General features: G+C 37.8%; 2 pseudogenes; both read left to right on the forward strand.

The window, feature by feature from the left end:
- The window catches only part of LOC137005020 (putative nuclease HARBI1), a 170817-nt pseudogene that overhangs the window by 7528 nt on the left and 140888 nt on the right, over positions 1–22401 (forward strand).
- Positions 4103–6111, forward strand: LOC137014025 (putative nuclease HARBI1; annotated as a pseudogene).

The following is a 22401-nucleotide window of genomic DNA, read 5'->3' on the forward strand; positions in this document are numbered from 1 at the left end:
CACTCGGGCTCTAAAACGAGCTGTGAGAAAAGCTGAACGTAGTTGGAAGAAATCAAAACTAGAAGTTTTTCGCCTTTCGTGGAAAGAAAAAATGATTGAGTACAGAACGACTATAAGAAATGCTAGATCTACTTATTTTTCAAATCTCTTAATAGAAAACAAACATAATCCTAGGTATTTATTTGACACACTCCTTTTTAGAAAGAAATGGAATCTGTGAGGATTTCCAGTCAGGATTTAGACCATACCATAGTACTGAGACTGCTCTCGTTAGAGTTACAAACGATCTACTCTTATCATCCGATCGTGGCTGTATTTATCTATTAGTGTTATTAGATCTCAGTGCTGCTTTTGACACTATCGATCACAACATTCTTTTAAAAAGACTTGAAAACTATATTGGCATTAGTGGAATTGCTTTGGCATGGTTCAAATCTTACTTATCTGACCGTTATCAGTCTGTAGTAGTTAATGAAGAGATGTCGTATCGATCACACGTTCAATATGGAGTACCACAAGGCTCAGTACTTGGACCGTTGCTTTTCACTCTGTACATGCTGCCCTTAGGAGAGATAATTAGGAAGCATGGTGTTAGTTTTCACTGCTACGCTGACGATAGTCAGCTCTATATTTCCTCGCGCCCTGACGAAACCTACAAATTCAAAAAACTAACAGAATGCATAGCTAACATTAAAAACTGGATGACAAGAAATTTCTTATTATTAAATTCAGAAAAAACTGATATCCTAATCTTTGGACCAAAAACTTCCTCACGAAAAAACCTTGAATACTCTCTAATACTTGACGGGTGCTCCATTAAATCTTCATCCTCAGTTAGGAACCTGGGCGTGCTCTTTGATACCAATCTTTCATTTGAAAGTCATGTTTCTAGTATCTGTAAAACCACCTTCTTCCATCCAAAAAATATATCTAAATTACGACATATGCTCTCAATGACAAATGCGGAACAGTTGGTTCATGCATTCATGACCTCAAGACTAGATTACTGTAACGCTCTACTGGGTGGTTGTTCTGCTCGGCTTTTAAACAGACTACAGTTGGTCCAAAATGCGGCAGCTAGAGTTCTTACTAGAACCAGAAAGTATGACCATATTAGCCCAGTTCTGTCAACATTACATTGGCTCCCTATTAAACATTGTATAGATTTTAAAATCTTGCTACTTACTTATAAAGCTCTAAATGGTTTAGCTCCCCAGTACCTAAGTGAGCTCTTAATGCATTATAGTCCTTCACGTTTATTGCGATCTCAGAATTCAGGCCAGTTGATAATACCCAGACTATCAAAATCAACTAAAGGCGGCAGATCCTTTTCCTATTTAGCACCTAACCTCTGGAACAATCTTCCTAGCATTGTTCGGGAAGCAGACACACTCTGTCAGTTTAAATCTAGACTAAAAACACATCTCTTTGCTCTTGCATACACATAACACATTATCAATACATTAACATTTTTCAAATCCGTTAAAGGTTTTATACGCTGCAATAATTAGGTCAGCCGGAACAGAGAACATTTCCTATAACACTAGATATACCTGTACATCAGAATAAGAATGGCATCTACGCTAATATCTGTCTCTCTGCTTATCCTGAGGTTTGCCGGGTGCTGGATCCAGGCTGTATCCAGATCAGATGGAGAACCTTTTTTCTGGACCTGGTTGCATCTATAATTCAGATTTTTAATCTCCGTATCCGCTTACATATATTTATATATAATCTATTTTTAATCTCTATAATAAAAATGTATAATTCAGATTTTGATCTCCATAGCCATATATTATATATATCTTCCAAGGGGTTTTTTCTCTCCTAGGACTTTTTTCCCAGTGTTAGCACGCTGGGTTTTTCTCCTAGGGTTTTTTTTCCACCCCTGGGAGTCAGCCGACATTGGCTTAATGTAGCACCATCTTGTATATGTTACATATTACCACACTTGCTTGTACAGCTTATTTTTAACCACTTCTCTTTTTTCTGTGCTTCTAATATGTAAAGCTGCTTTGAAACAATTACCAATTTTAAAAAGCGCTATATAAATAAATTTGACTTGACTTGACTACTATTTTTTTTCATGGACAATTTAGATTCTTATTTATTTATTTACTTATTACAAGCAAGTTGGCCGATTCTGATACTGGTTGCAGATATTTATTATTAATATTATTATAATAAACAAAAATACAAAGCCATTTCAAATTAGAGGGAACTACTGCTTTTTAATCACAATCCAAACAAAGATGCTACACACGTTGCATGAGCAGTTATTTTTTTTAGTTGAATTAGATTTAATTTCAAGATTTGAAGCAAAATCAGAACAGTCTGCCTTTGAAATTATAAATGCCTACACAAAAAAAGCATGAAACGAAAACAGCAGGCTGAATGAGATGCAGATTCACTCTCTGACAGCAGGTGGCGCTTATGGAGCAGCAGTGCTACAGTGTTTCCTTGGTTACTGCTGTAAACAAAGCTGAAATGCGCTAATAATTTGCTACTTTATTCTGAAGTAAGAGGAAAATAAAATGCCATTGCCATCGAAATCTTTCTGAAGACTGATCTCCTTTTAGAGATGCATTCATATAAGCCCTCACCCCCAATTCAACATTTATATTTTCTCCCTATATTTCGAGCACCGTGAACAGTGAGCTGCTCTCTGCCTGCTACTGAATTTTCTCCTCTTCGCGTCCGTCTTCAGCGTTTCTGGCCTCTTGTTTACGGCCTTTTACAGACTCAGACATTATGTGGGCTATTTACCTTTATCTGTCTGTCCCAGTAGCTCCCGAAAATAACATAAAAATAAATACAAAAATACAGTAGCCTACAAAGACTGGAGAAATATAATGTATTTATGTACTCGTATAAATATGACTCATATTTATATTATTTTCACAAGCTACTGGAACAGTGATAAAGATCGACCAGTCGATCGCGATCAACAGGTTGGCGACCACTGCTCTAGATCATTCCCATCTGATACCCGTCCAACAATAGCTGTGTCGTCTGAAAACTTCTGAATATGACAATTGCTCATGTTGTAAAGAAAATCTGATGTATAAAGGGTAAACAGGAAGGAAAGAGCACTGTCCCCTGTGGAGCCCCGATGCTGCAAAGCACCTTTTCAGACACACAGCCAAGAAGCCTGACATACTGTGGTCTGTTTGTAAGGTAGTCACACGAACTGTCACTTGTTCATATGGTGACATTAGGATTTTCGTTCCCACAGCGATTGACGCAGCGCAAGTTCCCTTGAAAGGGACGTCTCAGTTACGTATGTAACCTTAGTTCCCTGAATAGGGAACGATGTAGGTACACTGATACACTGTAGGTAACTGGATGAAAACAAGTTAGTAAATCTGTTGATGAACAACTTAAATGGGAATAATATTGTGACACTGCCACATAAGGAACATGTTTTAACCACTCTGTATATAACTGTATATTTGTGTATCAGAGTTTAATAGGTTTTACATGTTTCATTGTCCATTTTACTCCTCTTAAATGTTTGTGTTTGACTTTAAGAACTGAGACTTCACCTGTCATGTGACCAATCACCTGACAGGTAGTAGGAAGTAGCCTCTCACTATAAAAGGAGCAGTAAGGCCTAAGGCCCTGTCCCAAATGGCACACTCTGGACTTGTGGACTTCCTCAGAGTCCACACTTTGGTGACGTCATGTAGTGCAGACCTATAGGGCCCTTGGCGCGAGTCCATGAGGGCGCATTGAAAGGTATTTTTGGGACAGACTCGAATGTCATGCCGGAAATAACGGTCTGGTTGTTTTTTGACAGGAGCTGCAGGTTTGGGGAATATGCTGCCTATTGTTGTTGTATATCACCAGGGTGCGATTTGTAGGGGGGGATGGGGTTATTTCCCCCCTTCTGGTCTATGTATATTTCCCCCGGGTGATGCTACACCACAAACCACCAACAGAGCATATAAAATACCAAAAATAAAAATCTTTTTTTTAAAACATCGCCAAGTAAAATGCTGTGTTTATATAGAACTGTCTCTTTACGACCACAACAAACGGGATACGTTTCAGACGCACATTACGGCTTCGCCTCGGCGCAAGTCAAACGAGCGAGGAAAAGATGACGATGAGCGAGCTTCAGTTGAACAACTGTGAACTGCAGTCAGATGAGATGTTGTCAGGCTATGTCGGTAAAACTCAGAAAAATGAACATGACTGTCCAATCAGCCGTTATACTGTGCTCGCGGCACGCACTCAAGAATTGCATGCGCAAATGCGAATAATAAATACTAAATTAAATAAATACTTTATTATAGCTTAAATAAAGCGCAAAAGAAACTACGAGCAATGCCCGTCGTTATTCTGTTGTAAGTGAAGTCATGAAATTACCATATGCGATTAAAGCTGCCTCAAAACTATGCATGCATATTTGTTGACATGGTTTTAAAACTATTGTTATCCAATTTGTTGGCCTTGAAATGCCTTAAAAATGCACATATGTACACCAAGGAAATCTAAATTTTCTCGCTGGAGCATGCCCCCGTACCTCCCTAGCAAACGACATTTTCTGACCTCGGTAAGGAAAACCTGTATATCACTAATATCTTATACAAATATTATAATATTTAATTGAGAACAGGTTTCTTTTCTTTTGCAAAATATTATCTCCATGTCAACTACACAGCCTGGGGGGTATTCCAAAAAGCAGGTTATGTGACATACCTGAGTATGTTTAAGGGTAAGTTCGTGGATAACCTCAACGTTCGGTTCCAAAAACAGAGGTAACTTTCTGGGTATGTATGTAACCATAGCAACTGACTCTGAAGATAACCTTCTCGAGAGCAGGTTATGTTTCAGTGTAACTTCGCTTCAGAAGGTTGGTGAGCATGGCGTGCCCTTTTGACGAGGATCCTGTGGACATAGAAGCACAAGTTATACAACTTTTTTTTCGTCGGGAGAGGGTTATAAGACCGCGTATTGATGTGTTTGCATACCCTAATGAATATTTAAAAGAGCGTTATCGTTTTTCAAAAGATTCATTAGTTTATTTAACACGTCTTTTAAAACCGCGGCTCTGCGCTTAGCACAGAAAATATTCTGTGCATAGCACTTAGGTTTTTTGCGTCTGGCCATTTTTTGTACAGTGTGGGCGATTCAGAGCATGTGGGAAAGGCAACTGTGTGTAGAGCCGTTCGTACAGTTGTTACCCACGTTTGTACAGTTCCCTGGCCATAAACCTCTGCTTGTTATTAAAGACGAATTCCACAGAGTGGCAGGTTTGTCCTTTGTAGTAAAATATATGATGCATATTTAATATTTAGTCATATTATTAATATCTATACATGTATTCATTATGCACACACTTCATACTTCCATAACTTTCTGTTTCAGGGTTTCCAAATGTAATTGGGTGCATTGATGGCACTCACATTCCTATTAAAGCTCCATCAATAAATGAGGGAGACTATGTTAATAGGAAATCTATTCATAGTATCAATGTGCAGGTAACAACTTAATTTTTTCCCCTTCTTAAAATCATCAAAGTCATTACTTTTTCCACTAACTATAGGAAATATGTGAGGCAACCCAAATCATCACCAATGTCGAGGCAAAATGGCCAGGATCTGTGCATGATGCCAGAATTTTCTGCGAGTCATCATTATGCCAGACATTTCAGCAGGGTATGATTTGCTTTATACAATTTGTTTTTTCGTTTTTACTATATTTGTGTTGTACACTTCAATCATTACATGACAGTACAATGGTTACTTGCTGGGGGACAGAGGATACCCTTGTCTGCCCTATTTAATGACACCCTACCCTGAACCTGAGCCTGGACCACAGACACGGTTTAACCTGGCTCACAGCCGAACACGGGCCAAGGTGGAGATGACTATAGGGATCCTCAAATCTCGGTTTCAGTGTCTGCGTGGGCTCCGGGTTAGTCCAGAGAGGGCATGCGACATTATTGTGGCTTGTGTTGTGCTTCACAATATTGCCACTATAAGAGGAGAGAGCCACCCTCCTTGTATTGAGGAAGATGGCCCAGAGGAACACCGACAGATTTTAGAGGCCAACAGAGACGGAAGACTTTTGAGAGACAGGATTTGTCAAAATTACTTTTATTAGTTTTTTTTTGCACTGGTCTGCCAGGCAGTTTATTTCTTCATTTCCTGAAAAACAATAAAAGTAAAATTCATTAATGTTTTTTTTTTATATTGCTTTACACATTCATAGAGACAGACAAACCACTTTTAACATGCAACAGATTAATATTCAGACAAGTTCTCACCTTAAGGCGATTCTCAAGTAATTCTATTTCAAGTGCTGCTTTTTTAATGAGGAGCCTTTTCTCTTCCATTTGAAGCTGTATAAGGTCCATCTCCATTTCACTTTTTCTTATTTGTTTTTGAAGATGGACCTTATACAGCTCCTTTGCTGGCAACTCAGGTGGAAAAATGTAATAAATGAGATTGTTTGGTCAGACAATAAAATTCAAATATGGACACATGGACACAAATTCTTACCCTGCTTAGATTGTGTGCTGAGGCTGAAGGACCCTAATCTGTGGGCAAATCCCTAGGTATGTACTATGAAAGGACAATGACAGTTTGTTACTCTAATGCAAAAAGGGGCCATACATCATAATGGTATGCATCATACCTCAGTGGATCTACCAGCATTGTCCACTTCTGTCACAGCAGATGTGGTCTCTTCATCGTCATCATCATCTTCATCCTACAAGACAAATATTCAAGTATACAAAAAAAACCTAAAAGTACCTGACAACAAATCACTTATAACTGTGACAGACTGTGTTCTTTCTGGAGAGTCCAATAATACAATCCATCCATCAGGATCTATAAGAACACACAACCCGTTAAATTCTCAATATTATCAAAGAAAATAATACATCATATGCAGTTAAATAAAATAAGCCTACATAAAAAATTAATCTTGTTCAAAAAGCCTTTAAGTGACAGAGATAGTAATTTATCAGGACAAAAAATGATAAATCATAGAGGTAAACTTACATTTCACCCTTTTTTCACCACCACTTGTGGTGCATAGTATGTGTGATGAACTGCCCCCTGGAATGCCAGCAACCACTGGTCGCCCTTTATTAAGGGACAGAGCCAGCTCCTCAGATGGGGTGAGGGGAGGTGGTGGTGGCCCCCCGCCAGTTAGACGGGCTTCAGTCTTCTTTCTGTTAGCTGAATGACAGAATGAATATACTAAATCCTGTTATAATAATAGTTCAGTAATTGTGTAATCAAATATTACCTTTTTGCAGAATGTTTTTGTGTTTCATTTTGACTTGGCTTAAAGTTCTTGTGGCTCCAGAAGGATTACACCTTATTAAATAAGAAATATACATTATTATTTCAAGCTAAAAAAAATAAATGGCAGGAAAAGTAAATGCTTTCATAGTGATTTAACACATTCAAAAGGATGTACTTCATTATTTTGCATTTCAATAAAACGGGAGCCAATACCAAATTTGTAATTTAATACACGCATTTACTCTGTCCGTTATTTTTTGCCAAGCCAACTCTCTTGCTTTATAGCCGATGTAGCTGTATTGCTTCTTTTTAATATTATTGGCTTAAACTCCTCATAAGCATGCATTAAAACTTCCAACTCCGCCTCTGTGAAATACGCCGCTGTCTTTTTTTCGCTTTGAGTTTCCATGGTGACTCGTGAAATCGTCGATCCATTGAAAATGTCTTTATACATGCACCGTGCACGTGCATTAACTCTGGGTAACCAGTCAGAGGTTAATTAAACTAACTCTTCTCAGGTGTTTTGGAACCAACATACTCATGGCATGCCTGTTTGGGGTAAATCAACCCAGAGGTTATAGTTTACCAAATGATAAGTTAACCAAGCTTTCTGGAATACCCCCCAGGTGTTATCATTTAACCAAGGCTGAGCTTAGCTTTAACCACTGTTACATCCCCCTTTTGTCTAGGGGTGGCGGGAGAGCAACATATAGAAATAAAAAGTAATAAAAGATATGTCCCTTCAAAAACACAGGGCAAAAATGAGAGAGAGTTGGTTCAGTCCGCACTCCCAGAACTCACACGAACACAAAATAACTCTTCAAAAGGTTTATTTAACAAAGTCTCTTATAACAATCAAGGATAAGGCAAAATGATAAGGATAACTAACAAGACGCTTGTAGCTTCGGGAGGGGGTTAAAGCCAAAGTAACAAACAAAAAGGAGTAAGCTAACTGGAGTAAGGGAGTCTAAATAACCTATCGAAACAAAACATCAAATAAACAACAAATCTCTTACCTGACTGCCTCACTAACCGAAAACAGGGGTTAGTAAAAACAAAAAGGCACCCGCCTCCCTACTGCGTCTGCAACATTAAGAACTGCCACACCAGCAAATACAACAGGTTTTCTCTTAAAGAAGCTTTCACAACAACCAAGACAACAAAAGTTCTGGGAGGGGAGACAGGCCACACTCTCTGTGGGAAACAGCCAGCTCCTGCGGTGTAAATGCAACAATATACGTCCTGGGACGTAACAACACGTAGACTCTGTTGCTCCCATTAAGCCCAGGAAAGCTATGGAAAGGAGCAGGATTTAGTAAAAATCTCCTCCACCATCTCTTCAGTGTTTACTTGGTCAAAGAAGACAGCATCCTCCTATGTTTTTCCTGGATATTTGTGATTAAAGTCTACCTTCCTGCATTCTTCCTCGTTGTGAGAATTCCTTACAACGTCACGTAACAGAAAGAACCAACCTAACTATGATCCTGTTTGAGGACCTCCTATGGAGCCTGCGGCAGAATGGTCGGCCTTTGGAGAGGTATGTGGAGGAGTTTCTTGAGCTTTCTCATCAGTTGAGCTGGCCTGTCACCTCCCTCAAGTGTGTGTTTTCAGATTCACAATTTGCAAATGGTCTAAAATGGCAGTATCAATTCTTCTTTTTTTTTCTTTTTTTTAAAGAAAATCCATGTAACAACAACAGATCCAGTTAGTGCCCCAAATTATGAGTAGTGCTAAAATGTAATTGTGACAAATTTAAAGATTCAATGAGACATAACTCTTTCACCAAAGGTTTTGATGGACAGCAAAGGTTAATATTAAAGTCTCCTAGAATCAACAGTCTATCACAGTGAGACACAGTATTAAAGATGAACTCAGAAAATTGTTGAATACCGTAATTTCCGGACTATAAGCCGCAACTTTTTTCCCACGTTTTGAACCTTGCGGCTTAAACAATGACGCGGCTAATATATGGAATTTTCCCGCTATTAATAAAAAAAATAAAAAAAAATTCTGTGACGTGCTCTGTTTTTTGGCAGCATGAAGCGTTCATTAGACCGATGAAATTGCCGAACGGGTTAAGATCAAACTACTTTTTTGTTTAATGTTTAGATTAAATCGAGCGCTGATTTCATTCTGATTACGGTAGTCATTTTGTCACCCTAATCATGGCAAAGACACGGAGAAATGCATATTATGCAGCTTTCAAGTTGAAGGCGATTGATCTGGCGGTTGGAAAAGGAAATAGAACTGCTGCACGAGAGCTTGGTCTTAATGAGTCGATGATAAGACGTTGGAAACAGCAGCGTGAGGAATTGACTCGGTGCAAAAAGACAACTAAAGCTTTCAGAGGGAAGAAAAGCAGATGGCCCGAACTAGAAAATGAGCTCGAAGACTGGGTCAACACACAGAGAGCAGACGGCCGAGGTGTTTCAACTGTGCAGATCCGACTGAAAGCCAAAACAATCGCCACCGCGATGAAGTTTGAGGATTTTAGAGGTGGAGCATCGTGGTGTCTCAGATTTATGAGACGTAAAGGCCTGTCCATCAGGGTACGTACGAGTCTGTGTCAGCAGCTCCCTCCCGACTACGAGAAAAAGTTTCAAACTTCCACAAATTCACTGATGCAAAGATAGCGGAGCATTCCATTGGCCCGCACGACATCATAAACATGGATGAGGTCCCTCTGACGTTTGACCTGCCTCTCACTCGGACTGTTAACAGGAAAGGTGAATCATCCGTCACTCTGAAAACAACCGGGCATGAAAAAACGCACTTCACCTGTGTTCTGAGCTGCACGGCATCGGGAGAAAAGCTTCCACCGATGGTGATTTTTAAACGCACGACGATGCCAAAAGAAAAATTCCTGAGAGGAATTGTTGTGAAAGTCAACAAGAAAGGATGGATGACGGAAGGCCTAATGCATGAATGGCATACGGAGTGTTACGGCAAGCGACCGGGAGGATTCTTTCACAGGAACAAGGCATTGCTCGTTTTGGATAGCATGAGGGCCCATATAACCGATTCGGTGAAAGAAGCCATCAAGAGGACAAACTCACTTCCAGCTGTGATTCCTGGAGGCACAACAAAGTATTTGCAGCCATTCGACATCAGTGTAAATCGTGCATTTAAGGTGGCGCTCCGTGTTCAGTGGGAGGCTTGGATGACAAGTGGGGAGAAGTCCTTCACTAAAACGGGCCGCATGCGAAGAGCAACTTATGGTCAAGTCTGCCAGTGGGTCCTGACAGCGTGGAGCAGTGTCAAAAAATCCACTATCATCAACGGGTTTCGAAAGGCTGGACTGCTGCGTGTTGAAGATGGTTCAGCGGAGGATTTGCCTCCGGATGAAAGTGACGAGAGCGACAATGAAAACGATCCAGTATCGTATGAAGCAATTCTGAGGCTATTCAACTCCGACACCGAAGATGATGACTTCAGTGGTTTCAGTGCACAGGAGGAGGAAGATAGTGACCAATGACTTTCTTGGTAGGCTACTGCTTTTTTGTTTAATTTTTTGTTACAAGCCGTGTTTCGTTAAAGCCTATTTATTTTTGTGACAGGCCGTGTTTCGTTAAAGCCTATTTATTTTTGTTACAAGCCGTGTTTCGTTAAAGCCTATTTAAAGTTCATTTGCTTCAATGTACCGGTAGGCACCTGCGGCTTATAGACACGTGCGGCTTATTTATGTTCAAAATAATATTTTTTTTCAAATTCAGTGGGTGCGGCTTATATTAAGGTGCGCTCAATAGTCCGGAAATTACGGTACATCAATGATAAATTTAGGAGGCCTGTGAACCAGTACATATAATACAGGTCCCCCTATGTCAATTCTCATTAACTGTACCTCAAAACTGGAATACACATCTGTATGTAATTTAGTTTTTAAAATTGTTTTTAGAAACTGTAGCAACACCCCCACCATGACCAGAAAGTCTTGTAGTGCTTAATAGTTACTATCATCATTTTTATGTTCCTAGCAAGGACGTGAAAAAGTGCAATGCTGTTTGGCTCTGCTAGCCAGTTACATGATAGCTAATTCAAATTTATCTGACAAATACCAACCAATTTCTTTTTAATCCCATTAGTGAACTTCAGATGTTGGTGTTTGTTGACCTTTATGTGATCATTGTAAATTATTCTTTGATTAAAGTCATCATGAAATCAAAATTGACCTTATGCTTAACCACTCCACTCCACTCCATTAGTCTGCTATGAACAAGAGATTGAGAGGAGAAGCGCTAAAGTAAAACCCTGCCCTCCATTTAATATTCTGTTTCACTTGGAAATACATCACTACACTGGAAAAAAGTTGTTTGCAACTTCCGGTGCACAGGGACTTGGCTAGTCTTCATAATGGGCTCATAGTTACTTAAAATAACAAGTTTTGGCATCAAAACTTAAGATGTAAACATATCGTATAGCTGTGCTTGGAGTCAGTTGTTTCATGTGTGATAATGAAATTTCAAATTATTTTTGGCCAGGCTGTCATGCAAAGAAATTATAAACGCATGTAAAAACAAAAGAGGGCACCAATGAAATAATATAAAATATGTTGCAGTTTGTGTGTGCTTTTTCTGAGCTTATTTGTTTTTCTGAAACAAGCTCAGAAAGCTCTATTTTGTTTTTTGCCAAAAATGTTGTCCGATAAATACCTTTTGCTTAGTTTTATTCTTCCCTCATATTTTAAAACATTTAAATATAAATATAAAAATAAAATAAAATATTTTCCTCATATTTAGATGGTTTAAGCAAAATTTTAGGGTCATTAAAAAAAAAAAAAAAGTCATCACCGGTGCACTGCTTCATTTTTACATTTTTCAAAAAAAGGACATTACTATTTCATTTCTACAGTCAGAGCATTGATTTGTAGAGTGAGAGAAGTTGTTATATTTAAAGTTATAAAAAGTTTATATTAAGTCATTAAATGTATTAAACATTAATTATTGTTTAAGTAATATTACATTTATTTAAATTTATTACATTTCTCATTAGGTCAATTACTAAAAGAATTGACAATCAAGTTTATATCATTTTATCATATGTCACTGTTTTATCAACATGTCATCATATAAGTCCAATACAGCATATCATGATTGGGAAGCGTGTATCTCCTTTTCTCTACTGCCATCTTGTTACACCTAACTAGATTAAGATCCCTCTCTAGCTCTCTTAAATAATTTAGGAGCTAAGACCTAGTCTTGACACTTAGGGACCTTAATGAATCACACTTAATCTTAAGTCTAGGAATAAGAGTATAATTACATCATTCTTAGAATTTTGACACATTTAACACTAAAATTTTACTCTGAGCTGCTTTATACATATAGGCCCCAGGTATTTTAAACTAGAAGCAAATGTTCCTTTTTTCATATTGACCGTTCTGTTGAAGCCGTCACAGGAATCGAACAAATGACTGAGGGTGTCCTGAAACTTGATGAAGCAACATCTATCAATACAGTTGTTCAACAGGTATGGGCAGGAAAAAATGTCTGTGATGTCTGTGAATAAATTTCTCCAAATAACGAGCTTGAAAGTGAGGTAACAAGCATTCCAAACTGACTCAAAAATTACAAACCTTGCAAAAATGCCAGGATGTAACAAGGTATTTGAAGTTGTTCATCACAAAAATGTGCTTCTGATGTGCAAAACTGATCTCTACAGTATTTCTGCAGAAAAAGTTGTTCCAGGATCACAACATTGATTATTTTCTTATTTATGCAACAAAAGGGATGCAATATTTCAAGGTGGTCCTGTGATACGCTGCCTTACCCAAAATAACAAGATGGCATATCCTGCGGTGTCTTTGCGTTCAATTATTATTATATATCTAATTTATGTCATTCTCCTAAACTGTCAGTGCCCTAAAGTATGATCTCAGGAAACACAATTAAATTGCTAATTATGGTGTACATTGTCTGTTAAAGTCAAATTTATGTTTTATTTTACTTTCTAATAAAACTGCTTATTTTTTCTTTTTAGTTCGCTGAATTTGTACTTACTGAGGAGCCAATTGTTTTCCTTGAAACAGCAGAAGGAGTGGAGGAATTGAGGAAAGCAATAGCTATCACTCTTCTCCAAACAGCGGTACATGTAATGTACAGGACAGGTCAAAAGTTTGGAAACATTACTATTTGTAGTGTTTTTTTGTTTGTTTGTTTTTTTAAATAAGTCATAGAGCCTGCATTTATTTGATCAAAAATACAGAGAAATCAGTAATATTTTAAAATAATTAATGGTTTACAATTTTAATATACTTAAATACTATACTAAAATATTTCTGTGATGTAAAGCTGAATTTTTAGCATTATTACTCTTTAGTGTCACATGATCCTTCAGAAATCTAATTTTGCACATTCTAAATATGCTGATTTATTATCAGTGTTGGAAACAGTTGTGCTGCTTAATATTTTTTATAACCTGTGATATTGTCATAGGCTGAAGAAGACAACACAGGTATGTCCTTTCACAAGGCTTATTTACAATAGGAGCAGAGGACAGATGTAATAAGCAGGTGAGTTGCAGAAAGTTATCCAAAGTTTCTCTATCAGGTGATGATTAACGATTAAGTAATGTGTGCAGAATTATATACATTGAAAATAGATCATAAATCAACATACAGACATTTAATACATTCAATGCTTAATTTTGTTATAAAATATACTTACCCTTTCATATTGAGAGGTCATTTTGAGAATTTACTCCAAGTTTTATACTTTTTGATTGTCTTTTATTGTGTTGTTAAAAGATAATCCTACACCACCAGCAGTATTTTTGACCGGTATGTGAAGAGGATGTAGTTCCTTCTAGCATATAATTGTGAAGTTTTACTTCCACATTCTCCAGCTTAATGGGTTTCCTAGGAGTTTTATGAATAAAGCAAATATAGTTACTCTTCTGTTATACAGTTTAAAGAGTAAAGTCATACAGTCCAAAAATATGGTTGTTCTTTAGAGGGTTTTTTTTTTTTTTACATGTAACAGTTCTATTTATAATTGTATGATCCTGCTAATGGTGAGGTGGTTAGGACTAAATGACAAAACATGCTGGTTTATGTTGAGGTTAGATGTTGTTATAACACCCGGCCAATAGAGGAGTAAAAAACTTTAAATATAGCTGCAAGCAAGGCACCACAAGGAGAACAGTAAAGCAAGCAGAGCAACACAGCTAGCATTTCAAGTACTCAAATGTATGAGTTGCAATGCAATGCAGAGCAGAGCAAGAAGAGCAAAAACAGCAGAAATTGAATGTATATGAAAAACAGTGGGTTCAGAGGTAGAGGTAAGAATGAACTCAAAATGATCAGAAGCTGGGATGAAAATGAACACAGAATGAACAAAAATAGATTTTTAATCAGAAGAATACTTATTGGGATAATAAAGGAATTGAAATCACACAGGACTCAAACCCACAGTGTCTGGGTCAGGTGCCTATCACTCATCTCGTTGCACCACTGGGCAGACATGTTCACACACCTGCTGAAGTTCAGTAGTTCATGTGAGAATGAACTCGCAATGAAGAATTTTTATAAAAATGTACCATGTTATATTTATTCATTTTAGTTTAGATCATTCTCAGAAACAATATCAGGAACAGATACAATTTTTACAAAATAACCAATTAGCATACTAAGCTAACTAACATAAGACAACAAACACAAGCAAGGTCACATTCAGAGACAAGTATCTCGGGAACGGTAGTGAATATAAAAAATCTGTTCTGTAATTTCTGTGCTGGTTGGTCCAAAGATCATGTGAGTGGATTTCGGACAAAATTGTGAAAAATTTGTTGGAGGAGTAGTGAAAAAACATTTCTTCTTCATTTACTTTATTATGGTGGACAGGTACATTTAAGGAAAATGACACTTCATTTGAATCGGCATGAGCCAGGGAACAAAATTACACAAAACATTTTGGAGAACGTTTTCAAAAGCATTTTTGCAAAAATTGTTCTCTGGGACACTAGGTGGCACTGTGTTAAAAGTTCTCAGGTACCTTCAGGACATGCCGATGATTATATCTACCAATTTTTTGTGCCGATATGTCAAATTGTTTAAAAGATATTGCAATTTATGACAAAATTCAAAATGGCGGACACATGGTTCATCCGATCCTGAAACGATTGGTATCCCTGGATTCAGCATGACACAAGGAATCTATAGACACCAAGATCATGAACACATTAACTAAACCCCAACACAAACACTAAGCTAAACAAAAGAAAACAGCAAAAGTACATCTTCAGCATAGAATGCCACTAACTACGCTACTTAATAAACAAATACATTGATTGGCACCTGCTCATAACCTAGTGTGTATAAATAATTTTTGGTTCATCTTATAAAGTTACTACAGTAAATTAATGCGTATTAATACAATCTTTTATGTTAATATAATGTATATTGTGTCTATGCATTTGAATGAAGTGATAAAGGGAACTATTTTTTTGTTGAAGTACATTGTCAGTCTGAACATACTATTTACAGGAGTTAGATTTGGTAAAATATTATGAGTAGTACAGAAAAATAATATACATAAATTTATAGGTAAAATTGAACTGCGAGCCTCCTGTACCCATTCTATGACTTCAAACAACTTCCCTGTTCAAAGGATCATGGGGGCCCGAAGTGTCCATCAGTTGTACCCTTCGAAATCCTTCATTTCGAAGAACCGTTTGAAGTTTTGAGCACTTTGGTTTGGAACGATATAAGAAATGTTGTGGAAAATGCGCACGTAAACTTCTTCACTGCAGCCGAAAATACAGAAAACTCGATAATTATCAATAAATTATTAAAATGTTCAGACAGTGTCATTGCTGTTTTCCCTAATGCATTTATAATCATTACTTCTGCCGGTGCTGATTAGGCTTCATGTAGGCAATTATAGCCTCATTATTATGATTTTATCTGCAATTAGACCACTAATACTTTAAAATGAACAACTACTAGTTGACCAGAAAAATATTTAATTGAGGGCAGCCCAAGTTACAATCATTGCAAACTCACTGCATATACAGATACGGAGTTTGATATGCTCCATATATATATGCAATAACAGTTGCCGTGGAGCCGCTTTGTCTTTTCCACCCAAAGACACAGTACACCATTGAGGCAGTAGTGATAGAGCCTTGGGTGCTGAACTTTTTCTTCATAAATGCAATACGTTTTGATTTATAGATTTGAACCTACGATGAGGAGCCAAAAATAAATCTTTAACAAATAAATAAATATTGTCTGATTACCTGTGGCAGTAGTTTTGATCTATGAAATAAAACACAACAGTTATAACCTGCTTGAGATTTTTTTTTAAACCTTTATTGCATCTTAAAAATGGCTAATAAATTGCTAAAAGTACTTCCTTTGGCAGGGACTTTAGACGTCATCATGACAAACAGGACATTTGGACAGCATTTCTAATGAAAAAGTGGATAAGTATTCATACACAGTGCAGATCATAATCAACAAGCATGTTTTTAAATAAAGTTGTTTTCTAAATAAAGTTTGAGGGAGCTTGGTGGTGGTGACGTTGATCCGCGACCATGGTGTGCTGTAGTCCGTTTATAGCCTACTGTTAGCTATTTATATTTGACCACTTTATTACGATCATTGCGTAAACGATTGGCCCTCTGGCTTGTCAATCACTGCCATTACGTTCCTTCTGAGAGACGTGCGCGCTCCAGTAACTTTCCACAGGCGCCGCATGCAATGTAACAACTTCAGATTATGAGTTACCTGAGGTGAGTCCGACATAATGAATCCCCTAACATGACACACAGCGAATGCCGGTGGTAAACAAACACTCATGTTCCAATACTCGTGCACAAGTTTTGTGAGGCGTTCCCTCGAAATAAGCTGCGAAGAAAGGGGGTTGTGCTCATTTCAAAAACTCGTCAAAAACATCCTCTGTAGCACCTTTAATCGGTATGGGCAAATTGCAATTTTTATTGAATAGTTGTTTTAATCAAGGACTTGACAACCCTAGTATTAATGATACTTTTCACTTATAGTAGCAGCAGTCAAACCAGTTAATAAAAAAAAAAATTGGGAGTGATACTGCCGACATGTCTAATTATAGGCCTATCTCAAACTTGCCAGTTGTTGCTAAGGTTCTTGAGGGGTGGTAGTTGCTCAGCTACAAAATCATTTCTCTGTGAGCAGACTATTAAAACCTTTTCAATCAGGGTTTAGGTCTGGACACAGTGCGGAGACTGCCCTTTTGAGGGTAGTGGATGATCTCCTTGTTGCAGCAGATTCTGGGGCTTCTGGCATTTTGGTTTTGTTAGATCTCAGTGCGGCATTCGATACCATCTGTCACACTATACTGCTGGACAGGTTACATTAGTCTTTCTGGTTTGGCTTTAAAATGGTTTAAATCATATTTTTAAGAATGCACTCAATTTGTTTATTCTGGTACAAACAGATCTCAGACTCTTCCATTGTGGCAGGGCGTCCCTCAGGGGTCGGTACTGGGTCCTACTCTTTTCAGCATTTATACGTTGGCAGATTATTCAAAGTATGGACTGGGTTATCATTGCTATGCAGATGATACCCAGATTTTCTTTTCATGAAGTTCTTTTGATTGGCACCTCAACTGCTGTAAATATATGTAATCATTTTAAACTTACAGTAGACGAGTGCCAGATTCTCCCTTCTGTACAGGTGCAGAATTTGGGTGTGATTTTTTTGATGAGCAGCTGACTTTTAACACTCATTTTAAGAATGTTACTAAATGCTTTTTATAATCTTCGGAATATTGTACGTATAAAACCATTTCTTTCTATGCCTGATGCAGAAAGGCTTATTTACGCCTTTATAACATCCAAGCTTGATTATTGTAAATCTCTTTTTGTAGGGTTACCTGCAAGTATCATTAAAAGGCTGCAATATGTGCAAAATTCAGCTGCTCGTGTTTTAACTTGCACACCATCCCGCAGTCATATCACTCCTCTGCTTTCTCAATTACACTGGCTTCCAGTTCAGTCACGCATTGATTTTAAAGTTCTTAACTTATATAATCGGGGTCAGCCCATGGACTGCTTTATTTGTAATTTGGTCACAGTGTCCACGCCATCTCAGTCTCTCCGCTCTGCTGGTTCTCTTACTCTGTACCAGCCTTGTTGTAAACTCAAAACTATGGGTGGGAGGTCTTTCTCTTGTATTGCTCCCAGGTTGTGGAATTCTCTGCCTTTTCCAACTAGGAACGCTCCTAGCTTGAAATATTGCTGCAGGGAAAAAATTCAATTGGACTGAAATCACAGAAAAAGAACTGTGCAAATACATTGGCCTCACAATATACATGGGTGTTCTAAAGCTTCCAAAGCTTAGAGATTTCTGGCGTGTCAAATCCATCTTCCATGTTCCCTACCCTCAAAAGGTCATGTCCAAAGACCGTTTCCTCAGAATCACATGGAATATGCACATGAGTGACCCTGCAGAAGATGCTGCTAATGACAGAAAAAGGCACAGATGAGTATGACTCTCTGCACAGAATACGACCTCTATATGACAGTTTACGTGTAGCCTGCAAAGCTGTCTACCACACTGACAGAAACCTCTCTGTGGATGAGCGCATGGTAGCTACCAAAGCCAGAATCAGCCTGAAGCAGTACATAAAAAATAAGCCAACAAGGTGGGGAATAAAACTTTTTGTGCTGTGTGATAATAATGGCTACACAGTGGATTTCAATACACAGGGTAGTCCAGTTTCACAAGTGGGAAGGGGCTTTCCTTTCATGCTGTGATGTCACTGGTCAGAAAGGATTTCTTGGAATCTGGATATCACATTTACTGTGATAATTTTTATACCAGCCCAGTACTCTTCCAGCACCTTTATAACCTGGGGTTTGGAGCCTGCGGAACCATCAGGGGCACAAGAATTGGTGTCCCAAACACCAAAGTGAATGCGCTGACAAAGAAATCTCCACGGGGATCAATAAGATGGATCAGACAGGGATCGCTTCTTTTCATAAAGTGGATGGACACACGTGATCTTTCAGATTAGTTGATTGGCTCCTATTCCTCATGGAAAAAAGCAGGAAGTGGTACTTGACTGTGCTGCACCATTTCATTGACATTGCTGTCACAAACAGCTACTTGCTGCACAAGCAACTGTGTAGCAGCCAGGGGGAGCAGCCCATGACACACCAGGCCTTCCAAGAGCAGTTGTCAGAGGAGCTGTGTGGGGTGTCCTTCCAACCATCTACCAGCTACCAGCACTTACCTGTTGCCATTTCTGGTACAGTTGGATCAAAAAAAGCCACACAGGGGCGCAGGAAATGCACTCCATTCATGTGTGAGGCATGCCAAGTACCCCTCTGTGTTATTCTTGACAGGAACTGCCACAAGTCTTATCACAGCTAGGGTGACTGTGTATACGTAGGGGTGCCTTTCTATATGTTTAGGCCATAATGTACAGTTTTTTGTTTTGTTTTTGTTTTTTAATTGTTGTATAATTTTAATTAATTTGTTCAATCAGCATTTCTCTCAAAAGGAAAATGTTTTCTATTTGACCCCACAAATACAAATGGACTCCATGGCATGCCAAATGCCCCTCTACGTCATTCTGGACAGGAATTGTCACAGGCTTTCTGCTTCTCCTAGTTCTGATAATGTAAAGTTTTTTTTTTTTTTTTTACCTCTTAACTGTAGAGTAGTGTAAATAAAAATTGTACATTCTCTCTTTTTTCTATCCCTTAATTTTTTAATCAACATTGCTCTCAAAGGCATTTTGATATCTGTTTGACTCCACAACGCACTGTTTATAAAAATGAATGTATCTTTTAAACTAAATTATTTAAACAGTTCAAATCCATTTTCTATAGTTTGAAAGTGTTTTATGCAAGTTTTTTACATTGACAAGTTTGAGGTTTACATATGTTATATTTCTCTATTTAAAAAATGCTTACATACATAGTCTCCAAATTGGGGGTGTAAGGATTTTATTGATATATGGAATATGATAATACACAAAAGTATGACAGCACAGCATGTAAAAATACTTAGATATACTCTTGCGGAGTTGTTCTATGGCAGGTCTTAAAGGGTTAAGTAATAATTTTACAGTACTTGTTGGCATTGTTGTTTTTGTGTTATTATTGTGATTGTCATTGTGGAGTAGTGTTGTTCTTTTGTTGTTTTTATTGTTGTAGTGCCTTGAGTGTAAGAAAGGCACAATACAAATAAAATGCATTATTATTTATTCCCACTATGTCCAGAAAAAAACAACAACATTGCATTATTTCTTTGAATGTCAACTTGAATATTACACTTTGTGAAAGTGTCAATTTCTTTAGATGATTCTAGACAAAATAGTCTTATTATGAAGCACATAATTTGTTATTGATTAAATGTCTTTCTTTATAGCCTCTTCCAAAGCTGTGGGACAGTTACTGAAGTTTTGGACTGGCTGGGAAATATCACCTAAATGCCTAGACATCGTGGTCGAGAGTGAAGCCGAATTACCTAAAACATCAACACGCTTTTGTCTCCTGATGCTGCTCAAATGATACTATAAATGTGAAAGGTTTGCAGAATACATGACCATGGCTATAGGCATGATGCAGGATTTGGTCTGATTTGAAGGCTGCCTAAAAACATTTTCTAGGGGCTTAGTTTTAAAATATTGTAGGTTTTAAATGTTGGAAAAAGTGTTGAAAATCTTGGAACAATGTAGTTGAAATGGCTGTGCAGTAATATATTAGTTAAACAGGGTTTCTATTATCTTGTTTATTGTTCCCGAGCAACTTGAAGGTCTTCCACACAAGTTCCCTCTTCAGTATGAAGATACTGATTTTAACAATGCACTGTTCAACCTCACAGACATTGCAGATTTACCTGAGAGGCCCACCTTAAAGGTAATCTTGTAACGTCTTCTACACCAAGTACAGCTGACACAGACATTATATCTTTGTCCTCTGAAGAAGGGTTATCTCATGGAGGCCAGGCTCAGTGGCTAGAAAAATCCCCAATTTTCCACTAGACATTGAGTACAGATTGCGCCAAGGGAACCTTCTCTACATGAGAGACCAGACTCATATGCAAGTTCCCAGAGACATGAAACACAAAATTCTCGAAAAACTTGCAGAGTCTGTGTACAGCTTCAAAGCATATCCCTGTGATCATTTCAGTGGTGTTGCATCCGCACTGGTCAAAAAACATCCTTGCCTCGCTGAACCGGGTTCCTCCACTGGATGGAATGGTTGTAAGAACAGCCTAAAATATAAAATGGGGAATTATAGAACAAAGCTACGCCGAGCTGGATGCACAGACGTTCTTATAAACACTGGGAATGGGGACACCAACATTTTCAAGGAAGTGTTAAAAAGCCTAAACAATATGAAATCAATTTTCTTCCCAATTATCCTGCTGGTGAGGATGACCACAGCATGGAATCTAAACGCTTACAACTTGTGGAGGAAATTAATAAAATGTCATCAGAGTTCCACCCTGATATCACAGCACATGGACTCTACCTTTTTTCTTGAGAAAAAAAAAAGAGATTGTTGAGATGGAGCCTCCAGTAAAAGAGACTCTATAAAGATGGTCATCACTCTTCACAGAATGACAGGCAAGTAATTTTACAGCTTGATTTCTTGAAATTTTTTAAAATAAGAAAGGGGCAAAAAAGACTGAGTATCTTCAGGAAATGAAATCTGTGGTAAGATTGTCAATGCTTCTTTCTTAAACTAAATTTTGTGACATATATTAATTAACTAATTTTCATCATATATTAAAGGGTTAGTTCACCCAAAAATTAGTTTCTGTCATTAATTACCATGTCGTTACACACCTGTAAGATCATTGCTCATCTTCAGAACACAAATTAAGATATTTATTGATGAAATCCAAGAATTTTTTTTATGTTTTAGCAAAGAAACTACCAAATTCAAGGTTCAAAAAAGTATTAAAAAACATTGTTAGAATAGTCCACGTGACTGCAGTGGTTCAACCTAAATGTTATGAAGTGATGAGAACGCTTCTGTGCACAAAAACAAAACAAAACAAAAAATGTCTCTCCCGTCATTTTCTCACACTAATTTTCGTTGCAGCACTTTGTGTTTACATCCAAATGTCGATTTGTTATTGGCCAGCTCCTGTGTCAGCATCACATGTATGCGTCGTGCTGCTCACATGAACAGGCGTCAA

Source organism: Chanodichthys erythropterus, chromosome 3 (assembly GCF_024489055.1).
Source record: "Chanodichthys erythropterus isolate Z2021 chromosome 3, ASM2448905v1, whole genome shotgun sequence".
Classification (NCBI taxonomy): domain Eukaryota; kingdom Metazoa; phylum Chordata; class Actinopteri; order Cypriniformes; family Xenocyprididae; genus Chanodichthys; species Chanodichthys erythropterus.